The following is an 8,608-nucleotide window of genomic DNA, read 5'->3' as shown; positions in this document are numbered from 1 at the left end:
GAAAATAAAGCTATACTTAGATGGGTAAAATAAAATCGGTCCAGCTTGTCTCTAGTTGGAGATTAAGACTGAATCGTCCAGTCCGGCCCGTGGGCTCATTTGTTGGCCCCTTTTCGATAATTTGAACCATTCAATGTGTAGAACTTATCAATTATTTATCCCTGTAAAAAATCACGTTAATCAGATATCTATAGCTATTTGATCAGATCAGTTTTGTATTAAAAAAAATGAACGGTAAAAAAAAACGGTTGACAGAAATCTGATTTGATCAAATACCTAGCGATATCCGATCAACGTGATTTTTTACATATCCAACTCCACTTTCATCATCAATGGATAAATTCATTTTATCATTTTAAATCCAATAACTTTCCCTTTCACTTATAGGTCAAATACTAATGATTTTTTTTTTTTTATTTGAAAAAACAACTTTTACTTTCAAAAACCCATTTTCAGGAAAAATTTTCAATACATCAACACAACTCAACAATATACTCATTCCTACAACCTTTTTCAAGAACCTATTTGAAAACCCCACTCTTACATTTCAAAAACCAAACCCTAAATCAAATCCCCAACTCCCAGACCACAATATTTTGTAAGGAACACATAATAAAGCTAAGAATCATACAAAGAGGTTAAAGAAGTCCCTACCTCAATTGTAGAAGAAGAAAAAAACAAGACCTAACTCTAGACGGAGTCAAAAATGGAAATTTCACTAATTAAAATGTTCTCCTTTACGAGCTCTACGCTTTACTCCAAAGCACTAGGGCGGCGAGATCAATAGATTTGGGTGTATTTGAGTATTTAGGTAAGAACTAAAGAGAAAGAGTGAAAAAATTAGGTTTTAGGATGTTTTAGAGAGAGAGAGAGAGAAGGTAAAAAGTGATAGAAAAGGACCTTCCCCCGATTTGATATATACACAGACCGCTTGAGCGGCCAAAACACAGCTCAAGTGCATAATGACCTCCTCCCAGAAGTTTTGCAGATTGCAGAAGATTGTTCGAGCGAAAAAAGGATCGCTCAAACGAAGATCATCATACTCCCAGTAGTTTTGCAGACTTGCAAAAGTACTGAGAGAACCCAAAGACCGCTCGAGCGAGCATGAAGCAAAATATATATGAACTCCTTTGAAAAATGAATTATCAACCTGCTCACAACAAAACCAATTACTCCAAACAACCAAACTCAACAATAATAAAGACAAAAAGGAGTATAGACAACGATAAAAATTATCGGATCTCTGATCCAAGAACATGAAAGGGTCGGGTCTAACCCAAGCCGTTATAATCTTCCCCTTTTAAAAATTTTTGTCCCCGATATTTAAATCAAAACAGTAATCACTGCAATCTAATCCCAATGACAATCCATACTAGTAACAATGATAAAACAATGTCATCCAACACAAAATATTACAATTTGAATCTCCAAAACATGTACAATGTTTACATATTACAACATGATGAAATTTTAATACAAAACTCAAACACCAACAAACAGGTCTGGATACTTATCATGAACTTTAGCCTCACGCTCCCAAGTCGTCTTCTCGACTCCATGGTATCATTACAACACCTTAACTAATGGAATAGTCCAGTCCCTCAAGACTTGATCTCATGTATTTAACACTCGAACTGCCCTTTCTTTATACGAGGTATCCGCATCTACCTCTAAATTGGTCCAATCCAGCACGTGTGAAGGATCAAGCTTGTACTTTCAAAGTATACATATATGAAACACATCATGAATCCTAGAAAATTAGGACAGCAAGGCCAAACAGTAAGTTACCTCCACAATTCATTCTAGAATCTCAAAGGGCTCAATAAACCTAGGAGACAACTTCCCACTATTCCCAAATCCCATCAAACCCCCCATCGGTGAGATCTTAAAAAACACGTAATTCCCCACCTCAAAAGGCAAAGGTCTCCTCATTCAGTCGACATAGCTCTTTTGATGACTCTAAGCCAAAACCAACCTCTTATGGATAAGTATAACCTTCTTCGTCGATTTTCAAACTAATTATGGACCAAACATAGGTGCATCATCCACCTCGGCCCAATACACAGAGGATCTACACAGTCGGCCATACAGGGCCTCAAAAGGTGAGATACCAATACTTGCCTGAAAACTATTATTATAAGCAAACTCCTCCACGGGCAAATGTCTCTCCTATGACCCCTTAAAATTGAGAATGCAAGCCTGAAGCATGTCCTGTAAAATCTGAATGGTGAGTTCAGACTACTCGTCAATCTAAGGATGTTAGGCATTGCTAAAAGTCAACTTAGTGGCTCTGCCAAAACAGAGACGTAAAATACAGATCCCTATTCGATACAATAGTCACCAAGACCCCGTAAAGACGTACTACATCTCTAACATACAGATTGGCAAGATAGTCTGCCCAGTCACTTGTGCACATAGGTATAAAGTTTGCAGATTTGGTTAACTGGTCAACTACTACCCACACAGCATCATTACCCCCATTGAGTTCTTGAAAGACCCACAACAAAATCCATTGTGACATGCTCCCAGTTCTACTCAGGTATAGGTAAGGTTTGTAACAAACTTGCTGGTTGCTGATGCTCTACCTTTACTTGTTAACAAGTAAGGCACCTCGAAACAAACAAGGCTATTTCTCTCTTCATCTCCCTCCACCAAAACTGGCGACTAAGTTCCTAATACATTTTCGTGCCTCCTGGGTGTACCATAAGGCGTGAATAGTGAAACTCTCAGAATACCTCCTCTCTAAAATACTCTGGCACAAATAGGCAGTCTAGATATCTCACACTTGAGTCTGAATGGACATTCAAGCCCTTCAATACCTTCCCATTGGATACTTTTCCTCAGATAGATTTTATTTCTTGGTCACTCTGTTGTGCCTCTATAACCCGATTAACTAAGGTAGGTTGTGCAACTCCGGTAAATAAAGTGGCCAACAAACTCGCTAAGGTGCAAGTCAAACTCGTTTATAACGCCTAACATTTCCCACTCCTAGATGACAATACTCACTACTTTGCTTACGGATTTCCTACTCAAAGCGTCGACCACTACGTTGGCCTTCCCCGAATGATAATGCAACTCAAAGTCGTAATCATCCATAAACTTCATCCATCTTCTCTGCCTCAAATTCAAGTCCTTCTGTGAGAATAGATAGTTCAAACTCTTGTGATAGAAAAACAACTCAAATATCTCCCTGTAAAGGTAATGCCTCCAGATTTTTAAGGCAAATATCACTACAGCTAGCTCTAAGTCGTGCATAGGATAGTTTCTCTCGTGTGTTTTCAATTGTTGTGAACCATAGGCTACAACTTTCCCCTCTTGGATCAATACATAGCCCAAACCTTCCTGAGATGCGTCACCATAGACTGAATAACCCAAACCTCTCTCCGAAATAATCAAAATTGGAGTAGTGTTGAGTTTAACCTTAAGGTCTTAGAATGACTTTTAGCAAGCTTCTAACCCCTTTCCTCGTCAAATGGTGAGGCCAACCTAGAAAAATCTTTCACAAAACATCGTTAGTACCCGACTAAGTTCAAGAAACTCTGGATCTCAAAGGTGTCCTTAGGTTGTTCCTAATTTTGCACTGTGTCTATCTTAGATGAATCTACAGTCACTCCTTCCTTGGACACCACATGGCCTAGGAACTTAACTTCCTTGAGCCAAAACTCACACTTCTTGAACTTAGCATACAAACGATGTGCTCTAAGTAACTCAAATATAACTTGTAAGTGTTCCTCGTATTCTTTCTCGGAGAGTAAGTAGACTAAGATGTCGTCGATGAAGTCAATCACAAATTGATCTAGGAACTCACGAATGACTCGATTTATCAAGTCCATAAATGAAGCTAGTGCATTAGTCAGCCCAAAAGGCATCACTAAGAACTCGTAGTGACCATACCGTGTGCAAAATGTCGTTTTCTAAATATCCTTCTCTCTCACCTTGAACTAGTGATACCTCGATCTTAGGTCAATCTTCGAAAAACAATGAGACCCCTTCAACTGGTCAAACAGATCGTCTATTCGCGGTAATGGGTACATGTTCTTAGCAGTTGCATGATTTAACTTTTGGTAATCGATGCACAGTTGTAATGTGCCATCTTTTTTTTTTTTTTTTTTTGCAAAGAGAGTCAGTGCTCCCCAAGGTGAGGTACTAAAGCGACTAAAGTCCTTATCTAATAAATCCTGACGCTACACATTCTACTCACATAACTCGATTGGTGCAAACCTATATGGTGCCATGGAAATCAAAGTCATGCCTGGCGCTAAGTCGATAGAGAACTCAATCTCTCTATGTGGTTATAACTTTGTGAGATCCTCCAGAAAGACATATGGATGATCTCGATCTACTCTCGGTAATTCACCCTTAACTATACTACCTTCATCAGCTACCAAGATGGAAAAAAGAAAACTCAACTCTCCTCAACCCTTAAGGTCACACAACGGAGGAATAAGACTATCGCCACGGCCACACATGAAGTAGAAGCACTCTCCTGATGGTGTACACACTAACACCCTCTTACGATAGCAATCTATCGAAGCTCGATAATAGGTCAACCAATCTATGCCCAGAATTACGTCGAAAGGATGCATATCAAGAATAATATAATCGAAAAAGAGCCAACAATCTACTACCTTAATCTCACAAGAGCAGTATACTCAACCCAATACCACTCTACCCCTAATAGGTGTCTCAACCAATAAAGAAGACTCCAACAGCTCAAACTTCAACCCCAATATAGATGCAAAAGAAGACGATATGAATGAATGAGATGCACCAATATCCATTAATACATTGGCAATAGAGTTTAACAACAAGAAGCTACCTTTCACAACAGAAGGTGCTAGCAACTGACCTGGTGTAGTAACAACATACACACGCCCTGAAGGCCTCTGATCCACTTGTTCACCTCTCGGAGCATAGGCCTGCTATACGAATTGAGTCGAAGTGGCTTCCTAATTAGCCCTCGAGGCCTATGCTGACTGTGTTAGTCGATGGCTTTGTGTCTGCCTCAAACCAGACGCACTAGATGTGCCACCAGACTAAGGACAAAACCTCCTCAAGTGCCCTATAAGCCCTAACCCTGAGAACGAGTCAAGAACAGTGTACACTGTTGACGTCCTCCTCTCTGTGGGCAAATTGAAGATTTGTGGCCCAATTGGCCACACTTGAAGCATATGAACCCACCATAGTTACCTCTCCCCGAGCTTGAACTCGGCACAAGAAATGTGGACCTCGACTGTGTAGCCTGGGACTATTGCGGTGGTTGTAGACACCTCATTTTTTACTGCCCTTAAGACTTGGGCGCCACCAATTGATCACTCGATGATGAAAGTTGTGCTATGCAAACGTTCGATTTTTTCAGCAAGAAGAGCTCTAAATCCCAACCTTACACCTCATTTTGGACCAAAACTATTTTGAACAAAACATTTTTTTAGACCTCAAAACCCTCTTTTTCAAAATATGTTTTTCTCAAAAGTTTCTATGATATTCTGAGGCTCGTATTTCGTCCAAAATTACACTTTTCGGTAAACCGAGTAAGGACAAAGTGGAAATAAATGGAAGAGAGGTGAACTCTTTGAAAAATATTTTTAAACCTCTTATTTATAGGTTTGGAGTAGAAGAAAATAGGAGAGGAGGGAAGAAAACTAGTTAGGGAGATATGGTTGTTTGAAGTTAGGCATCAATCTGATTAAGCCAAAACTGAGCAACCTTCACTAAAATAGGCATATCACTTTCCACACTTATAATTTAGATATGAGGCTGCCACCATTGGAAACTAGACTTTCGGGGATTTAATTTAGAATCAAGAATGACCTAAAACCCAGTTCGTATGAAGGAGATATGCCCATTTGAAGTTGGGCCTGGAAGCATGGCCGGCAAGTGACCAGCAGCCACCATTTGTGGGCAGCAAGCCACCATTTTTGGCCTGCCAGCCATCAGTGTAAAAACCAGATATTTTCTCCAGTTGTTTCCACAAAGCTCTAGTTGTCTTTTTTTAGATATTTTCGACCAAAGCTCATATATTTCTATATATAGAAGACTTTTCTTCTTGCTTTCAAGGTTAGAAAATATTTAGGAGTGAAAATATTTTGAAAAAATCCTCTCTCTCTACAATTCTCTCTCTCTTTTGTAACTTGCATAGCTTATGCCCAAACACTCTAAACCAAACCTAGAGAACTTCTTGCTGAGATGATTTGAGTTTGAACTTGAGCTCATGAAGCACTTGAGAGTGTGAAATTGGTGTTTTTTGACTGAAGGGTTCATTTTTGTTCAAAAGGTATACTTTCTCTTGCCTTTGTACCATCTTTACACCACTTCTTTTCTATCTTTCCTTGCTATTTTTAAGCTCTTCAAAAGCTATTTTTATGGGCTGAAGTTTGTGGTTTAAGGCTATTAAAGGTAGAGGGGTTAATCACAATTTTTTGAACCTTGTTATCTAAGCCTTTCTACTTGGGTTTCCCATCTCTTCATCAACTTTTTTTTTGAGATTTTTACCACTGATATTCAGAGATTTTCAAAGGCTAAAAAAAGTGTTCTTGAAGTCACAAAAATGGAGGGGTTAGCCACCCCTCCTTTGGGTTGTTTACTTGCTTAAATTGCTCCATGTTTTAGCTTATTATTTGCTACTTTTGTGTTCATTCCAGCACTTTTTTGTACTATTTTTGGGCTGTTTTTGGACTGTAAAAACTATGTATTTTTGGGCTGAAACTTGTGGTTTAAGGCCTTAAAGGGTGGAGGGGTGGTTCACCCTCCTTCCACCTTGTTGTTCTAGCCTTTACCCTTGTGTTTCCCACCTTTGCACTATCTTTTTTTGAGCTTGCAAATACTGAATTTCAGAGTTTTTTCAGTGGCTAAAATCATGTTTTGAAGTCCAAAATTAGAGAGGTTAGTCTCCCCTCCTTATATTTTGCTTATTAACCTAGTTTGTGCCATGTTTTAGCATGTTAATCTAGCATTTTTTTAGCCCAATTCCAACATGTTTTAGGACTTATTTTAGACTATTTTAGCATTATTTTGGGCTATTGTTTACATTTGAGCTTTATTTTGCACGCTTCTAGTGTAATAGTACTCATGAGCTTGATGTTTTAGGTCTTAGACATCACTCATTTGAGTTGATAGCACTTATTTTGGGCTTTTCATGCTTGATTTTAGCACTAATCATCTCTGCAACCTCTCTCCATTCTTGGCTCTTTATTTTGCTTTGAAAGTGGTTTCAAGTCACTTGCTTGCCCAAGTATGAAATTGAGGTTTCATACTTAATGATTTAATCCCTTAGGGGGTTCATTACCAACGGTATGATACTTCTTTCATACCCAAAGAAACTTGTGTTTTGAGCCCTCTTTTCATTAGAGGACTTAATCTCACCCTTTGGACTTAATTGGATTAAAGAATGGTTGGTAGATTAAAATGAGTAACTAAAACTTGGAACTAAAAGTGAGAAAGAGAATAATTTGGTTGTGTTCAATCAAACGTTAATTGAACACATAAAAGCTTGAACCATTTCATACTTGCTAGTGATGAAATGATTCAAGTCTCCAAGGTCAACTTCTTCCCTTGATCTTTCATGAAAGGGAGGAGGTTTGTGTCTTGTTTTGAATTTATTAAGATTGCACACTTAGTTACATAAGCCATCATGCAATGAAATTGCATCCATTGATGGTTTGTGAACCGAACTTGCTACTCCTTGAATTTGTTCATGAAAAAGGAGGGGTAGTTGTGCAGACAATCCTTGAAAATACCTTGTATATGCTCTGTTTGTCATATGTTGTAGTAAGATGAACCTAAGCATCAGTGGCCGGCGGGCCACTTTCCATGGCCGGCAGGTGGCCGATAGACCACCTCCATGGCCGACTGGTGGCCGGCAACCTTCATCTTTGGCCAGCTGGCCACTGATGCAAAACTCAGTAGAGTGTTGGTAAGGTGGAGCAAAGTTATTCTAGAAATGTTCAACTGTGCAAACAGAGGCATTCAGGAGTAAAATGGTGATCTTTTCTGGTGGAATCCGAGCATGCACATGCACATCCTTCATTTCTCGGGACGGAGTAGTTAGCTGCTTACTTTAACTACTTATTTTAATTACACTTGTGTTGTAATTATTTAATTAGTTAGTTAACTAGTTAGTTAATTCAAGTGTTGTAATAATTAGTTATGTAGTTTAGCTAGTTATTCATTTTGTTTTGTAATAGTTAGCTTAATTAGCTTTAGCTTAATTAGTTGCTAATTAGCTTAGTTTATTCATTCAGACTCTCCTTCGTGAGAGCATAAATGTTGTAATAATGTGTATGTCTTCCAACCCCACGTCTTTCTCCCTTTTATTTACCAGCTTATGATGATTAGATTAGGGATATCACATTTCAATTAGCATATCACATGTTTGCATCCATTCATTTGTTTTGCATACATTGAAGCTCGGTTCATCATTCTAACTGCACTGTCGTTTATTACCTCATTGAATACGTGTTTTAACGCATGCTATGAAATCGTTGCAAATAACATGTTAAGTAGCCGAGCCTAGTTAGTTACATTATCGCATGCATTGCATTAGCCATCTTGTATAGTTAGGAATCATGTATATTTTTCTCACTTTTTTTTTTGTTTTGTCTTAGCTTGG

This window comes from Camellia sinensis, chromosome 9 (assembly GCF_055761805.1).
Source record: "Camellia sinensis isolate YWXY chromosome 9, ASM5576180v1, whole genome shotgun sequence".
NCBI lineage: Eukaryota > Viridiplantae > Streptophyta > Magnoliopsida > Ericales > Theaceae > Camellia > Camellia sinensis.
The sequence above is the reverse complement of the archived record's forward strand: the minus strand, read 5'-3'. Positions refer to the sequence as shown.